This window comes from Acomys minous (genome assembly GCF_964271855.1).
Source record: "Acomys minous genome assembly, chromosome: 5".
In the NCBI taxonomy this organism is placed as follows: Eukaryota; Metazoa; Chordata; class Mammalia; order Rodentia; family Muridae; genus Acomys; species Acomys minous.
Genome location: NC_140494.1, coordinates 62,068,421 through 62,088,738, shown reverse-complemented (window position 1 = coordinate 62,088,738; position 20,318 = coordinate 62,068,421). Strand labels below are relative to the sequence as shown.

Here is a 20,318-nt window from a genome sequence, read left to right as displayed (position 1 = left end):
TTATGTATTACATAGGTGAAATGTGTCATTTTTCACGGCCACTACTTGGGCAAAGCCTCGCTTATCTTGGTCATGGGGGTTCAAGGAAGCATTGTGTTTGGGCTTCAACTCTGTTTTACACGTAGATGTGTGCCTACGTCATCTAAAGGCGACGTGGCCGTTCCCTGCCATTCACAATGCCGATGTCTTTCTGGTAAATCCTTCAGGTGTTTGCTGTACGAGAAAGGAATCAATTCACCACTTTGTTCCTAACATTGTATTAGAATTATATTCTTGTGAGGCATTAATTAAAACCGTAGGACCACGGTCAATGGCAGTGACGCATGGAGCGAAGGCCATGTTTTCATTTGACTGCACAGTCAGCTCAGTGGGCCAGTAATGGCTGCCTCTGGATATTAGCATGGTTCAGGAACAAAATGATCGCTTTTCAAACTGGGCGTTAATTCGAAGAAACATTACTGTTTTCAATTGCTAATGTGCATGGAGTGATAGGACCTCTGCACTCGAGTCTGACAAAGGAAAAGGAGCTCGTTCCTTTAGGACCATTCCAGGGAGTTCCAAGGACTCGCATCAGGAGTGGGGGCGGGGCTTCAAGAGCATCCCATGGAAATGTCTTCGATTGTCAGGTGGTTACCTATCGCTGCCTGCCAACTGGTCAGCTGTTCCTGATTGATCCTCAGGGGATCAGTCAGCTAATCCTGATTGTCAGTTGATGAGCTAGATGTCCCTGACCGTCAACGGATCAATCAGCCATTGCTAGCTATGAGTCAGCTTCATGAGCCAGGCAGCAGAAACAGTAGTTTTCAAATGCTTTGGTCCTCCTTCCTTGTAGGATTCAGTCTTTTTGTCAGCGTGACAACTCCCTGGGGGGGACGAAGGGGGGGGGGACAACGTGAAGGGAGGGAAGGTTGATTTTGGCCCGGGTTGCAGTTCCTGGTGGCCCTAGCTTCATTGTTTCTGGATCTGTGACTGGCATAGCATCATGGCAGCCAGGGTGAGGATCCGGGAGGCGGCTCCCCACTTCAGACCATGGGCTCTCTCTCAGCCTACAGACAGCCTACACACACATTTAGTGCGGGGCTTTCGCCGTTCGTCAATCCAACCTGAAAAGCCCTTCGCAAACACCTCAGAAACACTATCCTAATCTGCTAGGTACTTAAGACCAATCAAGTGAACGACCGAGGCCGACTAGCCCCCATGAGCCTCCGAGAGTTCTCAACCTGATCTGGGAAAGAAAAGGAAAACGAAAAATAGAGAAAGAAAAGAAAGGAAATGAAATAAAGAACATTCTTGTTCTTCATTGACTTCACAGCCTCTCCGGGACACACAAACTGCAGTGTCACAGCGGTGACTAAAACTGAGAGTCAAGTTTGGAGAAAAAAACTCTTGCCCTCCTAAGTTTGCATTAGAATTGCCTTTGAGCCAAATTCTGTTATTAGCTTCGAATAAATGTTTTCCATCATGAGCAAAAATGGCTTTATACAAATTCCATTTCCCAGAACTCCATGAATGAAATGGAAACTCCCTTTTCTGGTGTTACAAAACACCGGCCACCCCCTCCACACCCACCCCCGCACCCCCACAAAACCTGCTTCCTCCTTATCCCGCAAGTTCACTCTGCGTCTGCTAGGTGGCGCTGCAGGCCAATGCACGGCCTCTGTGTGGCAGGACAGGCTTGAGGGGAGGAAGCTGTTCCATTCAGGACACCAGCACGTGGAAGGGAGGGGAGGCTCTTGCCAAGAGCTGGTCACTATCAACATAGGAATCGCTTGCCTTCTGGATGGATCGCAGCTGGCACTCAGAGGGGCTTCCTGACCACGCGCTTAGGTTTTCTTTAGGGAAATTCGGGATGCCTTAAGCTTGGCGAGAAGTCCTGTGGTTTCCTTTGAATCTTCCAAAAGGTGTTCTGTAACTTCGGAAGGAAGACCTAAGAATTAAAGGAAGACATTGTAATCCAAAGGCTTGGGGAAAATCAAGCTGCGCCACGCTCTTGACGAGTCCATAGTGTGCACAACCGCGGCTTCCAGACTGCACCTTGCCCTGAACGGTTGTATTTCAAAAGGAGAGTTCTTCTGCACTCTGAGAGCACATGTCTCTTCCTCTCTTTGTGCACACAGATGCCACAACTTGTCCACTATTGGCTACAAAAGATAGACGGATAAAATTTAGTTTTTAAAGAAGCGATACCACTTACAAAGCTAACACAGTAGATCGCCCTCACCTGGATGCCATAAACAGGACATCCAACACCAAAGTAGCAGCTGCCTTACCAACCTTGCCACTGACTTCTTGGTGCAGAAGATTGCCAATTGTCTCTAGGGATTTTAGCTCAGCTCAGTCCCCCACTGCACAATGCAGTCTGCTTGCATTGTCATCCATCCATCCATCCATCCTCCATCTATCTATCCTTATGCTGTCCTGGATCAGGTCCTGGACTTTACCTCTGTGACCTCTCTGGCCCCCTACATCTGACTCAACCCTGTGGCCCAGGCTCAAGCCTGTAACAGCTCTGTAAGCTCTGTAAGCTCTGCAAAGGGTTCTTAAGCATTTTTTCCTAACCACCATTAGCGATCCTCTTTGTGTCTGCATTAGCTTTCTGTCTCTAGTAGGGCTTCTTTGAACTGCAAAACCCTGCTTTGGCCTTTTGCCCCTTTTATTGCCAATTCTGTTATCCGCATACATACAGATAGATAACAATTACTGGATGATGTGTAATGTTGTAAGCCAAGAGCTAATGTTAGTGATTAAGATTGGAATAAAAGAATTCGTGTTTGCCAATGGACAGCTATCAAAGGAAATCAGGATGACTTGGCAAAGTGCAGCCAGTAAAGCAACACAACTTGTGAATTTATAGTTACTCAATAAACTATGACATTATAGAAAGACACAAACATGTCTGTCTGTTTTTCTGACTTAGTGCTCTCAAGGCTGTACCAAAGCCCAATTTTCTGGACAAGGTCTGGGGTGGAGGGTGGAGATTCCTGCTCCTGCCTTTTCCTAAGCAACTGATCCAGCAGCGCCTGGGAGAGCCTTTCTCATCCTCTGTTGCCCTCAGAGCGAGCTGGTGCTGAGGTCTGGTAGAGCATAGGGGTGTAGGTCCCAGGAGCCCAGTGTGGTCTGGAAGCTCCAGGATATCTAGTGACTTAAAAGAATCCCATTTCCACCTTGATGAGGCCTGGAGCTCTGAGATTACTGATCTTAATCAGGTAAAGACTCCTTTAACTATTGATGTGATGAGAAGGTTTTAGCTAGAGAAAGAATCCACACAAGATGGCAGTGGTCAGACCCTGGGAGAAACAGGGTCTTAGTGGGGCTGGATCGGCAGTTGGCAGCCCAAGAAAAGACCACGAAGACTGATTTGCTGCCTGGGCAGAACCACAGGGTGTTTGGAACCTAGGCCCATGTTGGCAATCACCCAGGGAATCCAAGGTTCAGGTGCTGTCCAATGTGCCCTGTGCATGTGTCCAGGTTTGTGTTCAGGCTCTTTCTCACCCCAAGTCACTCTCCTCTGAGACCCAGTCATGCCTGGAGGAAGTCGTGAGGTCTATTGGCTGGATTTGAAGACTCGAGACTGAAGAGGAGCCTTAGGCAGAGGGAATATCAGCATACATTCCAAAAAGGAGACTTCCTTAAGACACAGAGGTGCTCACCCAGAGGCAGAAAAAATACCCTCTCCTACACACCACAGAGCAGATAACACAGGCGGGGAGACAGAGAGTAGGAAGAAAACACTGCAGCACTGTACTGAAGGTCAAAGCAAGTGGGAGGATAAAGGTTGGGAAAAGTTTGTCAGCAAGAGTGCACACAGACAGACAGACAGACAGACAGATGGATTGATTGATTGTTTGATTTGTACTCACAAGAAAGTGAAGACAAATACTAAAGTCCAAAAGGAGAGGCAGGGAAACTGGGCAGGAACAGAGACACGTGTGGGCTTCCGAGAGCCAGTGTTTGCTTTTCTCCTGACACTGCCCTAAAGATATGTGTTTGAGTCGGGCTAGGCATTGCCACTTGTCACATCCATGCCAACAATCTATCTGTTTCAAGCTCAGGATCTGCAGCCCTCCCCACATTTATCTCTGGCACAGCAATGACACTTCTTTTGGCAGTAAGTATCAGTAACCTTAAGTGCCATGAGTCATATTTTCAATTTTTAATTAAATTATGGTCCAGCTACAGTTTGATTTATTTCAGACCAAATTAATTTAGAATTGAGTCCACATAAATTTACATAGTGTATTGAATGCAGCTTGTGACTGTTCAGATCGGGAAGCCCTTCAGATGGGTACAGTCTTCCAGCGGGCAGAGTGGTAGTAATTAGATCTAAGGGATTTTTTACCGTACTCTGAAACTATCGCCATAAAGGAAATTTGCTGTATTCCTAGGAAAGATGGTGAGCAAAGCCTCCCATTGTCAACACTCTAAAAGCTGTAGCAATCTGGCAAAGCTGCATTAAAACAAGTGGTGGGGTATCTCTTTCCCAGAATGTTTGAGATTGTAAATGTATACAGTAAGCATCCAGGAAAAGAAACTCATCTGCCTCATGAAAATGGACTAAATCCTATTTTAAACAGCAGGAATGTGAGTCATGCTGATAGGGCCTTCCTAGAATTCTGATTGAAAAAAAAAAAAACCAACCCATCACGTTAATTAATGTTCCTGAGAAAGGGTCACAGCTTACAGGAAATGAATTGGAAGGTGACAGGAAAAAAGGGTGGGTACACAGAGTTCTTTGGCTAAAGACAAGTGACAGAAGCCACCAGAAAGATCTAATCAGATGGGAAATGCAGGGGTGCGTGGCCTCAGAAGTATAGAAAGGGGAGGCCAGGACGCTGAGGGAGGGCAGGAGGGGATGGTGGGAAAGATGCTGGTTGGAGCTGCGCTTGGAACTGCGGTGTCAGGAAGCTGGGCCTGAGGAAAAGCAGCAAAGTCCATTCTACTGTCTGTCTGTGATCCAGATGATTTGTTTTCTATACGGAGTTTTCTAGAACTTCTGGATATTAAAGGGGACTCAATGGAACTTGCAATTCAGTGAATTCATTTGACTTTGCAACAGACGAGAAGAAAAGGCCTCCTTGCATGTGAGCTGGAGTTTCGCTATTTGCTTTCCTGTCACCTCGGGGCCTAGGGTTGAGAGTGGAAAGATGACAATATTAGGTCTACACGTGCCATCCAGGCTGTTTTGTCCTCTTTGTCTTGTGGGGACGTCATGCTCGGTTACACTTCCTTCATTTCCACCCAGACCAGATACAAAGTGCCACACAGAGTGGTTTGTTTTCTCAAGAATATTACTATGATTTGTGTGTGTGTGTGTGTGTGTGTGTGTGTGTGTGTGTGTGTGTGTGTGTGAGCATCAGTGCCACAGTGGGCTTGCGGGAACTCAGGTCCTCAGTCGTGGCACCACGTGTCCCTCTCAGAGGAGCAATCTCTCGCCGGCTCACCCTTTCCTTTCTCACAAATGGTTTGATAAATGGGAAACGTTTGCAAAGCTCTAAAACACAAACAAACAAAGCTTTATTCTCTGCCTAATGAGCTTATTTGTCAGACAGAAATCAGTGTTCTTCAAGGAAACCCGGAAGGAGTGAGTGGGTGTCCTGCTTCTAGCAATTCCTGAAAATCCTCGTGGATTATTAACTTTCCTGGGGGTGGGAAGGGCTTCAGGGACCCTTGTGGGCTGGAACTGGTTGCTTCTGACGTGCAGTTGCACTGTGCTGGGGAGCTGCGGAGAATGGGAATGATCAGTGTACAATTCACTAAGGGGTCAGGAATTGTGAATCCCTAAAGGTTGGGCCAAGATGCTCTGACCCGAAGGAAGTGGGAAGTGTCAGGAGAATCTTCTTCCCTGCTCCACGCCTGGTAAGGGTGCTGGGGATGCCTGTGCTGTTGGTGCACGTGATGAAGGGAAGTGGAGGATATCTAAGCACCATCTGCCAGACCATCAGGAAACACTGGAAAGTCCCATTTGCCTGTGATGCTGTTTTTGTAAGATGAGCGGCTTGACTGAATGGAAGCGAGGTGCCAAGAAAACTTGAGTAATGCCTAGGAGGTGTCATCATGGGAGGCAAGACTGCTAAGCCATGACCAGCTCTCTGTCAGGGCTTGGATGAACCATGTTATTTCTCTGAGATTTGGATTTGCGAGACTGATCTGCTTTTTAAAAACTTATTAGTTTCACAATCAGTGCAAGTCTGCTTGGCTCTCAACTATCAGCTAAGACTTCTAAGTTTCATTTCTTGTGTTTTGGATCCACCCAAACAAGGAAGTGGAAAAGTAATTGATTCCCACCCACCCTCAACTCTCCAACTACTATTTATAATTTCTTGATGGGGTACTTATTATAACTCATCACCTCTAGTAGAGTCCGTAACTCCAATGATGTAATCTTGGTCTTGACATCTTTAGATAGAAGTAGCTGTGTATGTGTATGTGTATGTGAAGAATAGACATGTGGTCTCTGTTCCCCGAAACCCAATCCTCAGGGTTGTCCTTAGCACTAGCTGCAGCCTCCCCTCCCTGTTGTCTGAGCTTCCTGTGGGTCTCACAGATCATCTCCCCTTGGCCTCCTCTTCCCCCAGCCTCCAACACCAGCAGGAATCCCTGTGAACACACCAGCTGAGCAGGTCAGTAAAACAAACAACGCACAGCCAATATACTCTGAAAATCCAGAGAGGAAACAGAAACCAAGGAATAAAACACCTACCCAAGAAACACAAACCCAGAAACCAGCACCTAGCTCTATAGTCACCCCAAACCAAGATGTCTAGATGCAAGCAGAAGAACACAATCAATAACAGCAAGGGCAACATGTCTCCACCAAAGCCTTGCTGTCCTACCACAACAGGTTCTCAATATTCCCACAAAGAAAGCAGAAGCACACAAAATGACCTTAAAACCAGCTAAATGAAGACTACAGAAGTCCTTAAAGAAAAAATGAATAAGTATCTCAGTGAAATCCAGGAAAACATAAAGAGCTGGAAGAAATGAATAAACCCCTTAAAGAAAGCCAGCCAACCAACTAACCAACAGTTGAAGGAAACGCATAAAACTCTGAAGACCTGCAAATGGAAGTGGAAATAACAGAAAACACAAACTGGGTGAATTCTGGAAATGACAAGTGTAGGAATGTGAGCAGGGACTACAGAGGCAACCCATGTCAGCACAATACAAGAGATAGAGGAAAGAATCTCAGCACTGAGGATACCCGTCTTAGGGTTTCTACTCTGATGAAACACCATGACCAAAAGCACACTGGAATGGAAAGGGTTTATTAGGCTTCGTTGGAGGAAGTCAGGACAGGAACTCAAGCAGGGCTGGAACCTGGAGACAAGAGCTGATGCAGAGGCCGTGGAGGGGTGCTGTTTACTGTCTTGCTCAGGCTACCTTCTTAAAGAACCAAGGGCCATTAGCCAAGGGATGGCATCACCCACCATGGGCTGGGCCCACCCCCCTTGAGCACTAATTGAGAAAATGCCTTACAGTTGGATCTCATGGAGGTATTTCCTCAACTGAGGCTCCTTTCTCTGTGATGACTCTAGCTTGTGTCAAGTTGATATACAAAACCAGCCAGTACAACTGACTCCTTGTCATCTTGACACACAAACATATCACTATTAAGCCACAACCCTTCCTTTCTTTCTTCATCCCCAAGATCTAAAGTCCCACAGATTTTAGAAATTCAAAATCAGTCCCTTGACCCTAGCATTGGGGTCATGGAGACTGAAGTGGCCACTTCTTATAGCCAGGCAGGACTTTCAGTGGAAGGAAGGGGCATCAACCCACCCATAAAACCTTCAACCCAAAATTTACCCTGCCTACAAGATGTGCAGGGATAAGGATGGAGCAGAGAATAGGGGAATGGCCAAACAATGACTGGCGCAACCTGAAACTTACACAATAGGAGAGAGCCAGCCCATGACACTATTAATGATACTCTGCTATACTTGCATAGCTGTCCTCTGAGAGGCTCCACCCAGCAGCAGATTGAAACAGATGGAGCGACCCACAGCCAAACATTAGGCAGAACTCAGGAAGTCTTGTGGAAGAGTTGGGGAAAGGATAGGAGAACCTAGAGGGGACAGAAACTTCACAAGAAGACCAACAGAGTCAACCAACACAGCATCATGGGGACTCACAGAGACTGAACCTCCAACTAAACAGCACACATAGACTAGACTTAGGCTCCCTACACATATGTTGCTGATGGGCAGCTTGGTCTTCATGTGGGTCCCCTAGCAATCATAGTGGAGCTTTCTCTGATATGGATTCTGTTGTCTGCTTTTGTATCACTTTCCCTTAGCTGGGAAGCCTTGTTGGGCCTCTGTGGAAGAAGATGCTCTTAGTCCTGATGCTACTTGACATGCCAGGGTAGTTGGGGGGGCCTCCCTTTTTCTGAGGAGAAGGGAGGCTCCTTCTTCTTTGATAGCTCTTGATTGTGTCATGTTAACACACACACACACACAACCAGCCAATACAATATGATAGAAGAAAGAGATACATCAGTCAAAGAAAATGTTAAATTGAAAAAAAAAATTACTAACACAAAACATTGAGCAAGTCTGGGATGATATAAAAAGACCAAACCTAAAGATAATAGGAATAGAGGAAGGAGAAGAATTTCAGCTCAAAGGCCCTGAAAATATTTTCAACAAAATCATAGGTAAAATTTTTCCTAACCTAAAGAAGGAGATGTTTATAAAGGTACAAAAGTCTTACAGAACACCAAATAGATTGGACCAGAAAAGAAAGTCCCCTTCCACATAACAACAACAAAAACAAGATATTAAAATCTTAAAGGGAAAAAGACAAAGTAACATGTAAATATAGACCTATTAGAATTACACCTGATTTCTCAAGAGACTCAAAGGCAAGAATGGCCTGGACAAATGTCCTACAGACTCAAAGAGACCACAGACTTTATTATACCCAGCAAAACTTTCATTCACCATAGATGGGGAAGATAAGATATTACATAATAAAGTCAAATTTAAACAATATCTATCTAAAAATCCAGGCCTACAGAAGATACTAAGAAGGAGACTCAAGTCTAAGGACTTTAATTGCACATATGAAAACATATGAAGCAAATAATCTCACACTAGCAAAACCAAAATGGACACACACACACACACACACACACACACACCACCACCACCACCACCACCACCACCACCACGGCTGCCAACACCAACACCAACACCAAAACAACAACAAAATAACAAAAATAAGCAATCATTGGTAATTGATATTTCTCAATATTCTCAATATCTATCAGCGTTCACAATTCTCCAATTAAAAAGCCACAGATTAACACAGTGGATGCAAAAACAGGACTCATTCTTCTGCTGCATGAAAAATCACACCTCAGCATCAAAGATAGATATTACCTCAGAGTAAAGGGGTGGAAAAAGATTTTCCAAGCAAGTGGATCTAAGTAACAAGTCATTATAATATCTAACAAAAAAAGACTTCAAGCCAAAATTAATATTAAAAAAAAAGACAGGGAAGGAAAATATATACTCATCAAAGAAAAGATTCACTAAGACTTTCTTTCAGTTCTTAACATCTATGCCCCAAACACGAGGGCACCTACATTTGTAAAGGAAACACTGCTAAAGCTTAAATCACATATTGATCCTTACACATTGATGGCAAGAGACTTCAACATCCTACTCTCACCGACGAACAAGTCATCCAGACAAAAATTAAACAGAAAAATACCACTGCTAACACACACACACACACACACACACACACACACACACACAATTTCATCCAAACACACAAAAACCATTATTCACAGAACATTCTCCAAACTGACCACATTTTCAGTCACAAAGCAAGTCTCAAAAGATACAATAAAACTGAAATAAACTTCTGTATCCTACTATACTGCCACGGATTAAAACTGGATTTCAGCCACAACAGAAACCTACAAACTCATGGAAACTGAACAGCTCTCTACTGAATAATTGCAGGGTCAAGGCAGAAATAAAGAAAGAAGTTAAAGCAGAAGAGACAGGAAGTAAAGATTACAGGAATCAGAGGGGATTGAGGACACCAAGAGACTGTGGCCCATTGAATCAACTAAAAAGGGCTCCCATGGGCTCACAGAGACTAAAATGACAAGCACAGGCCTGCACCATGGGTCTGCACCAGGTCCTCTGTGTATATGCTAAGGTTGTTAGTTGGTGTTTTTCTCTGGGACTCCGAACAGTGAAAGTGGGTGCCCTAATTCTTTTGCCTGCTTTTGGGACTCTTTTCCTCCTCTGGGGTTGCCTTGTTCAATCTGGATATGAGGGCTTTTGTTTTGCTTTATTGTATCTTGTTTTGTCATGTTTGGTTGATGTCTCTTGGTGGCCTGCTCTTTGCTGAAAGAAAACGGAGGAGGAATATTTGGGGAAAAGGGAAACTGAGTGTGGGTGGGATAAATGGATGAAAGGAAACTGGTCAAGATATATTGTATAAAAAAAGAATCTATTTTAAATAAAAATTTAAAAGCTGTTATTTAAAAAAAAAGCAAAACCACAACAAAAAAACCATGTCTGCATTTTGTTTTTTTCACTTTATTAATTTATTCATATTACATCACAATTGCTATCCCGTCCCTTGTATCCTACCATTCCTCCCTCCCTCCCATTTTCCCCTTATTCCCCTCCCCTATGTCTGTGACTGAGGGGGACTTCCTCCCCCTGTATATACTCATAGGGTATCAAGTCTCTTCTTGGTAGCCTGCTGTCCTTCCTCTGAGTGCCACCAGGCCTCTCCATCAAGGGGACGTTGTCAAATATGGGGCACCAGAGTTCATGTGAAAATCAGTCCCCTCTCTCCACTCAACTGTGGAGAATGTCCTGTCCATTGGCTAGATCTGGGTAGGGGTTCAATGCTTACTTCACGTATTGTCCTTGGTTTGTGCCATAGTTTGAGCAGAACCCCTGGGCCCAGATCCTCCTGTATGACTGCATTTTGCTTGTTTATATATTGTAGATCTCTATATCTTGAAAGAAAGAAGAAAAGAAAGAAAGAAGAAAAAAGGAAAAGAAAAAAGAAACAATGGGGGAAAACTAGACATATAAGAGTAGACACTGCCACTGGGCTGTCTTGCCAGCAAAGATGAGGATAACGTACATCTAGCAGAAGGAGAGTTAAGGAGGCTCCTGGCCCTGAACTTAGAGGTCTCTTCTATCACTTGGTAAGGAGAACGGGGTCGTCACTTTTTCTGGTCTAGTTATTACTATTATTTGTATGCGCATGCCCAGGAACCCAACTGTGCCATGCCCTATTCTGATTGGAGATGCTTCCTGCTCCCGAACTGGATCCTGAAGTCATAAGTAGTGTTCGACAGATCTCAAGGATTAATTACTATTTGGAGTCCCAGATTCACAAGGTGTGACAAGGGTGGATGCGGGGTAGCATCCTGCCTTGTACCACCTTAAACGCAGATCTCAACTATGAGGTGTGTGCGTGCGTGTGTGCGTGCATGTGTACGTACGTAGGCGCGCTTGACTTTCCGGGGGATTGGGATGGCTCAGTGATTCATGGGTCTATGTATCAACTTCAAGGTATGTTCAGGTGAAACTATCATTAACATTGGTGAAATGTGAGTAAAAACTTGCCCTCCACATCAGGCGCGGCTCACAGAATGTGGAGGGCAGAATAGAACAAAAAGACAGGATTACTGAGTGGTCTGCCTTCAGACTGTGCCTGCGCCTCTATCTTCTCTGATTTGCCGCATTCCTTGAGCCAAGTCCTTTTCATTTCTCCGTCTCTGTGCGTCGCATGTCTCGATGCCCATGCCTGGTTGTCCTGCGCTGTCTGCGTGTTTCTCACGGTCCTGTTTCCCTGAAGAACCCTATCAACTTCCATTTTCATTCATCTTTCTCTCCACCCCTTACATCCTGCAGCTGTTTGCACATTTTCGCCTCTTTTGTTATTTATTGCAGGTTCATATTTTTTTTCCGGTCAGTTCTCCAAGACAGTTTAGACACAGGATGACTGTTAACCAGCACCCCTGCGCTCACTCGTGGGAAAAGTGGTGGATTCTTTGACAACCTTGACCTGGCTGTTCCCAGGCCTTTTGTACATGAGAAAGAAATGCTCTCCTTGCTTGTCTGTGTCACTCTCCTCCCCCCCACCCCCCGTTCCCCATTCAGAAATTGTTTCTTCTAGATGAAATGAGTTGGACGCAGTCACTTTTCTTTCCTAAGGTAAAGCATCACTGTGCACACCACAGTTAAGCCTCGGTCCATGTTTTTTCTCATCTTTTGAAGCCTCCAGACATCCTCATAGCCTATTTTATTTTCCCTCTAAACAAAGGCACTTGATTAGCATGAAAAACTCATATTTCCCTTTTGTCACTTACGTTTGATTATTTTATGCAAATCAGTGCTGGAACCCTTTCAAGTGGACTCCGCTCTTCCTTGTCTTGGGACATACTGCCAAACTTTATTTGACAGATGCTGGACTTCTGACCAGTTGCCTTTCCTAAACCTCTGAGCACATATAGGGGCTAGCCAACATTTCACTTCCATTTGTATTTCAAATTCAAGACAACCAGAACAAAGGCTGAGAAGTGGATAGTGGAGGTTGGGAGAAAAGGCAAACAGTGGGGAGGGGCAGCAGCGGGCATCTCCAGCCTGTTCAGGACATGCTCAAAGGTGGCCCAATGTTCTTTGCTTCCTGAAATTGATGCCCAGCTTCTCTTCCCTGAGAAGATGGCAGATGGGTGTTGGTATGGCATCAGGGGACGTGGTGCCCTGGGGGTGTAGTTGGATGGCGGGGGGAGGGACATCATGGAGACAGCCTAACAAGTAGACAGAGTGGCTAACTGAGCAGTTGAACATAGTCTGCTTCCATTGGCCTGCATTTGACTCTTAAATCTCAGAAACATTAACTACATCACTCTGGACAGATGATTTTATCTCTCCAGGACTTAAACTCCATATCTGTAAAATGGGGCCTATTATAATACTGGCTAATGGTTTTATTGTGTTGGGTCAATGAGGTAATAGGTGAAGGGTGGCCAGACTGGCATACAATAAATACGTAACCAATGACTGGTCAAAAGAAAACAAAACAAATTATCAAGCTTTGTTTTACCAAAGTATTTGTTAATACTTTGAGATAATCTGCTCACCTATTTAGAGTCAAAATTTCCCATTAAGGTGGACAATCTTGGGCAGACATAGCAGAACTGATAGAATGTTCGTTTGGTCCTGGGTGTGACTCCCTAGTCCCCCATAAAACGGAATCTCAGGACACAGAGGCAGGAGTGTAGAGATTAGAGACCCAAAAGTTCAAGGCTAAAGGAGACCTGTCTCAAAATAAAACCAAAAATTAAAAAAAAATTTAAAAAATGAAGCTTCAACCCTCCATAAAGACAAGCGACTAAGGAATGCTGAGAGCAGGGGAGACAGTCTTCTCCAGGGCAGATCACACTGACTGAGTATCCAGTACCAATTGAGCAGCCCTGAGACCGTGAACATACAAGCTAGAAGTAACAGTATATACACCGAGCAGGTTATAGTTGTGTATTACACACACACACACACACACACACACACACACACACACACACACACACGATGATGATGAGGGTAGTGGTGGTGATGATGGTGATGATGGTGAGATAAATGAAGAGTCCATAAATTTGAAAGAGATCAAGAAGCGGTATATTGGAGGACTCTGAGGGAGGAAAGGGTAGAGAGAAATGATGTAATTATAATCTCAAAAGTTACAAAAGGTTCTATTTGAAATGTGGGCAGTATTGTTCCTATCAATGACTGTCTTCTTTGGCTGATAATGGACTGCACTGCTGTTTGGGTCTCACCTTCATAAGTGTACATTTAGACATGTGCAGGTAGTTGGCCTAGCAGGTAGTATGGTCTAGCCACTAAGGTCTTCTCTAGGAGAAGAAGTTAATATATCATTGAGCTCGGGAATCCTGGCTTTATTGTTCCTCAGTGAGTACCCCTGATCACTTTAGGAACATTTGTTGTGTTCGCCTAGATACATAGCAGAGGGGCCCACCTACGTATTGTCTTTTGCAGCCTGAGAGAGAGTATGAGGCACAGGAAGTCAAAGCTTCAAGACTTGAGCTCTCTTATTTACTTTTGCCTATAGGCTTTGAGGTGCTGGGTCATCATAAGACTGAGCATGCGCCAAGACTGAGCATGCGCTAAGATCACCTACTCTGCATGTATTAGTTATTTATTCTACCACCCTAGGGAAGGAAAGTCCATGATTCTTTTCGGAGCTAATGTCACAGATAAGGTCATACTACTGTGTGTTCAGATGAGAACCTGGGAGATCTGAGCTTCAGCCACGAGCCATTCTACCCTCCTGGTTCATATGAAGCTGGTCTTCATTTTTGTCCATCACTGAGTACAGCTTGCCTGTTCTCCAGGTCTGCAGGCTCATCAGCATCTAGCAGACACATTAAAGGGTAAGTGGTGTCAATATGCATTTGGTTGTAAAGAATGAAATCAAGGGATATATCAGTAATTTGGAAACACCGAGACAAAGAGAACAGGCAGGTGGCAGCCATGACTGGGGAGCATGGCTCTGCTTGCAAAGGTGATCCTGTTAAATGAACGGTGTCATCTTGATCATCGACTTATCCCCTCTCTTCTTTTGGTCTTCTGTTTAACCAAGCAAGGGAGAACGTAGATCTGTTAAAAGTTCACCCAAAACAGCTAGCTCAGACATAGAAAGGAAGAGCTGGATTTTGCTACATGACACAATCAAAATTTGTTGGAGCAGAGTGACTACGTCCACAAAATGAAATAGTAATTCCATGTTACTGGAATTTTCTATGTCTGCCTTAGATATGAACTTGATGCCTGTGTTGGCCAATAATTCTCAAGTACCAGCAAACCATCCATCAAAGTCTATGACATGCACAAACATGAGGCAGACACTCCCAGAACACCAGACGAGGGAGAAAAATGACTTTCTGTTAAACACATTCACAAAGCAACACATTTATCACTGACAAGAGCCTCCAACTGTCACCCTCCCAGCCACCTGCAGTTGCAAGGAAGCCCCCAGAGGCTGGTCCCCAGTGAGACTCAACCCCATTACCAAGAAACACTTGGGGTTCCTGTCTTATCCAAAAAGGTTTTCAGCTACCTTCAGATCAACAGGAAATTAATCAGAAAGGAGAGGATTGAAAGGAGATCTGGATCCTACCGTCACAGCCATTACAATAAAAGCAGATTTGGCAAAACAGCTGTTATTTTAATCTTTCTCCTAGCTGCTACTTAATAAGTTGAAGAGTCCAAAGCTAAAAGCCAATGAACAGAAGTTCCTTGGAGGATCAAGTACACATTGTACCAAGACCTGTACCCCATTACCATCAAAACAGCTCCCCCCTTGCTTGGTTGAAAAACCCCTTGGGAACCCCAGCATGCTCTGACATGGTCTATTTAAAACTTCCTGAACCATGGCATCACCATCTTGAACTGTTTCGTGTGCCCTCGTGCTTGTTTTGAAATGATGCTGTTTATCATTGTAAGGCAGGGTGCACTTCTGTATGTGATGTAGAAACGTTAAAGTATAAAACCTGAGTAGAGTGGAGAACATAAAGCAGCTCTTCCTGTAACCTTTGCCCTGCTATTGTCAGTATCTGGGGAAGCAGCTTCTCGCTGCCCTCCATATTATAGGAACTGAGAACCAGAGAGCCTGAATTAGAGAAGTGCTGTGTGGAGCAGAGAGTGAGGAGTATTTCTTTATTCTATGTCCCAATTTCTGTGTGTGTGTGTGTGTGTGTGTGTGTGTGTGTGTGTGTGTGTGTACGTACGTGTAACCGGGTGTACTTGCCTATATGTGCTCATGCGGAGGTCACAGGTCAGCACTGGATATTTCCCTCTCTTAGCCTCTACCTTACTTTTTGACACAGGGTGTCTTCACAGATCCTGAAATTCACTATTTCAGCTGACTAGCCAGGAGGTGTCCCCCACCTCGACCCCCACCACCAGGTTCTTCCTGTCTCCCCCATCCAGCTCTGCAGTTGTAGGCCCTATTTTGTGTAGGTGTTGGGCATCCAAACATAGGTCTCCATGCTTGTCTAGTAAGCAGTTTACTCACAGAGCCATCTGCCTAGCTCTGGCTTCTTGTTCTTAAAAAGGGCCTTTCCTTTCCTATGTCATAGTGATGATGAAAAGTCAGTGGACTTCATATAGAATTGTACATTGGACCCTTAAAGGTGCTAGCAACCAGACTGACAACAGCAGGCACCAGTAAGGCAAAGGTTGATGAAAGACGCATGAGTCCTCATTGATACTAAGCTTGCTCATTCTCTTTCTCTCTCTTCTCCCTTCCCCCTCCCCCTCCCTTCTTCCCCCTCTCCCTTCCCCTCCCTCTCACTCCCCTCCTCCTCCCTTTCCTCTTCCCTCCCTCCCCATCTCTCAATTTCCCCCAGCCCTTGCTAAACATTAGGTTTATATTAGCAGGGATCTAGTCTGCTTTGTTTCTTTCTACCTCACTCATGTCCAAATTATATTGATAACTTGTCCTAGTTTGCTTCTGTGTTGCTGTGAGAAGACATTGACCAAAGACAACTAAGAGGGGGAAGGGGTTTATCTGAGCTTACACTGAAGGAAGCTGTGGCATGGGGCATGTGGTTGAGGGCAGAAACCTTGTAGGGGGCACAGAAGTCTTTGTGCTCACAAATAATCACTGAGGACACCTGGGATGTTAAGTGCACAGGGTTGTTCCAAAGGAGGGAACACAATACCTGTTATCTGCCCAGAAGGCTAGGAGAGGACATGGTTTCTATTTCGGTAGGGGAAATGGGACTATTTAGTTTGTTTATCTGTTCTTGACTCAATTTTGGCAAGTGGAATTGGTCAAGAAAATTGCCCATTTCCCTTAGATTTTCAAATTTTGTGGCATATATACCTTTGAAGTAGGATCTTATGATTCTTTGTATATCTTCAGTGTCTGTTGTTATGTCTCCCTTTTCATTTCCGATTTTGTTAATTTGGATAGTGTCTCTCTGTCTTTTAGTTAGTTTGGCTAATGTATTGTCCATCTTGTTGATTTTCTCAAAGAAAGAGCTCCTGGTTTTATTGATTCTTTGAATTTTCTCATTGTTTCTAATTTATTGATTTCAGCCCTCTTGGGCTGAACACCTCTTAGGTGTTTCTGTTTCTTTTTTTCCCCCTAGGGCTTCCATATGTGCCATTAAGTGCTTATACGGGATGTTTCCAATTTCTTTATAAAGGCACTTAGTGCTATGAATTTTCCTCTGAGCACCAGTTTCAATGTGTCCCACAAATTTTGGTAAGTTGTTCTTTCATTTTTGTTGAATTTCAGAAAGTCTTTCATTTCTTTTTTAAAATTTTCCCTGACCCAGTTGTTGTTAAGTAGAGAGTTGTTTAGATTCCATGTGTGTGTAGGATTTTCGTTATTTCTGTTGTTGTTGAAGTCCAGCTTTAGACTGTGGTGGTCTGATAGGATGCAAAGTATTATTTCAATCTTCTTGAATCTGTTGAGGCTTGCTTTGTGACCTACTATATGATCAATTTTGGAAAAGGTTCCATGGGGTGCTGAGAAGAAGATATAATCCTTTATGTTTGGGGGAAAAGGTCTGTAAATGTCTGTTAGATCCATTTGATTCATGACGTTGGTTAGTATCGTTATTTCTTGATTTAATTTCTGTTTCAATGACATATCCTTTGGTGAAAATGGGGTGTTGAAGTCTCCCACTATTAATGTGTGTCTTGGTTGACTTTACCTTTGATGAGTATGAAGTGACCATCTTCATCTCTTTTGATTAATTTTGGTTGCACTAAACCTCTGCAACTGTAAGCCAGCCTCAATTAAATGTTTTCTTTTATGACAGTTACCTTGGTCATGATGTCTGTTCACAGCAATGGAAACCCTAACTAAAACAATGGCCTTAATCAGCAATCCCGTCTACCAAAGAAAGTGGCCAAGGACTTGAGATGTATCAACTGGTTACTCTGGACCAATCAATGAGGTCAAATTGGCAGCCTGTGGCTGGTTTGCCACCTAACAGTATATAGATTGTCAAATTTTTAAAAAATTAAGTGAATTATTATTTTAAAAAACATTTCATTATATCACTTAAAAACATTTATAGGACACTGACTACTTGAAGAAATTGTGTAGCTATTGTGATACAAAAAAGATGAGATTTCTGCCATCAAATAATTCATAATGAGCACAAAGCTCTGTGAGCATATGCATGTGACATGGGAGAAGTACCATCTGAATACTCAGACAGTTGAGGACTTTCTGCCTACCCTGGTAGAGATGCTCTAAGCATGGGGTGGCGATAGCTTTGGGCCATGTTGCTCAGGCAGTGACTGAGATGGGTCTTAGAGGATTCACAGGAATTAACCAGATGAAAAATGCTGAGTGATAGAGAAATGAGAGGAGGACCCACAGGGGTTTTGCAGTTTTGAAGCAATGAGAGATTGACATATGGTGTGTTCAAAGCATAACCAATGTGTAGGATCAGAACACCAGAATAGCAAGACAGAAGGTATCCAGTCAGGCTATAGCAAACCATCTCCAAAACTCAGTAACCTCAGACAGAAGTGCTTTGTTAATGTGCATGAGTCAATTGGTTACCTGTAGGGTTCTGCCTAACTGGCTTAGGCCTGTTTGATCACTACTGGGCTTGTTTATGTGTCAAATGTAGGAATAGTCTTGGATAGTCTTACTCACGGGCTGCCAAGCAGTTAGGTGTGGAAATAGTGTGTCTCTTATCACACAGTAGGGCTAGCCTGAGCTTGTCCATATAATACCATAAGAAGGAAGAGATGGGGGTAGGAAACACACAATAAGCTATGAAGCTGCCATGCTGTCATTTCTGTCATAGTAGGTTGATCATAGTAAGTTACATGACCATTTGATGTTGAAAGAACAGAAATGTGACTATCTTGAAGGAGACACTGTTGTAGTCTTGTTTCAAAGATATGTGTGCAGGAAGGGACAGATGACTGTAGCCCCTCTTGCAATCAGCATTGCACAAGGACCAAAGATAATTTTATTTTGACAAGGATGAGGACAGATTAACAGTCTATCATATTTAAATTTTTATTTTTAATTTACCTATTAAGATAAAGTCTCCCTCAAAAGCCATGTCTTGATAAATGAGATGAGATAAATAATGTATCTGAGATACCCTTATCCAAATCTCACTATAAATTGCTGTTGGCCATTTCTCAAGATATTGAGTCTTTCTGGACTCAGCTAACAGAAATGTACACGAAGCTCTGCCTCTTAGACCATACCCTCCTCTTCCGCATAGTGAGATCAAAAGGAGCATTGTCAACTGCTAAAGTTATCTTTATAAAATTGTGTTTCTCTGTTTCTTTCTCTGGCTACCATGAAAATAATTAAGACTCTATTATATTTGTTTATAAAGCTTTACAGCACAATCCTGTGCAGAAATTACTCTGTCCTTAACCCTCTAGGCTAGTCTGGCTTCCTCCCAGCGTAAATCACCAAGATACTTACATTTTATGGCTTTCTCTGCTCAGCTGCTCTCTTGTGATCTCTCCTGGACATCTGCCCATGGCTTAATCTTCTACTTCCTCTTGTAACTCCTCTTCCCCTGGCTGGGAGAAAGTACATCCCTATTCTCTCCCCCTGCTCAGTGATTGGCTATAAGCTGCTTTATTGGCATATCAGGGAACAATTGGGGAGCACTGTTTACATAATATTGAGGTAGGAGCTTCTCAGAATAAGGATTGCAACCAGTTATGGGGCAGAAGGTACAGAAACCAACATTAGATTTACACAATAACCTTATATGCCTACAGTCAACTACCTCATGAAACTTAGATCCATGTGCATTGTTGAACTTTAGCCTTAGAAAGCCTGTCAGAAAAGATAATGTAATTAGGCCAGTCCTGCTGGTTCTCTCCACCTCCCATCTCTTGTCACTCACATCTTTAGTAACCCAAGCTAGAAACACCTTGCAGCTTCATTCTGTAATGATTTCTATGGGAGGGGAGACATTCATGTTGACTCCCCTTTGAAAAGTGGAATCCACTTTCACGTCATCATCGAAGTTTCTTAAATACAATGAGCAGCATTTGGGTTGTTTCATTCCTGAGTCCTTTTCTCTAAGCTTCCCGAGGTAAAAGGTAGCATGGCCTCAAGATGATTTTACTCCAGTCTGCCAAGTGCCTATACGTTCAGCCAGCTCTTCTCTTGGCTGACTCTTCAGTTCTTTCAGGTTGTGAGATTTGGCTTTCCTTCTTGAAAGGAAGGAGGAAAGGAAGGAAAAGAAGGAGGGAGAGAAGGAAAAAGGAACAGAGGAAAAGAAAGCTGATAGTTAGAAA

The 20,318-nt window shown here is 43.8% G+C and overlaps 1 long non-coding RNA gene across 1 annotated transcript in view; it reads right to left on the bottom strand.

The window, feature by feature from the left end:
- Positions 1-1,609: 1,609 nt before the first annotated feature.
- LOC311597448 overlaps positions 1,610-20,318 on the bottom strand; it is a 24,289-nt gene continuing 5,580 nt past the window's right edge. Inside the window, exons 2-3 of the long non-coding RNA XR_014779240.1 lie at positions 19,489-19,589; positions 1,610-2,141 (exon numbers count right to left, since the gene is read on the bottom strand). This is a non-coding gene — a long non-coding RNA (uncharacterized lncRNA). The remainder of the gene's footprint in view (positions 2,142-19,488; positions 19,590-20,318) is intronic.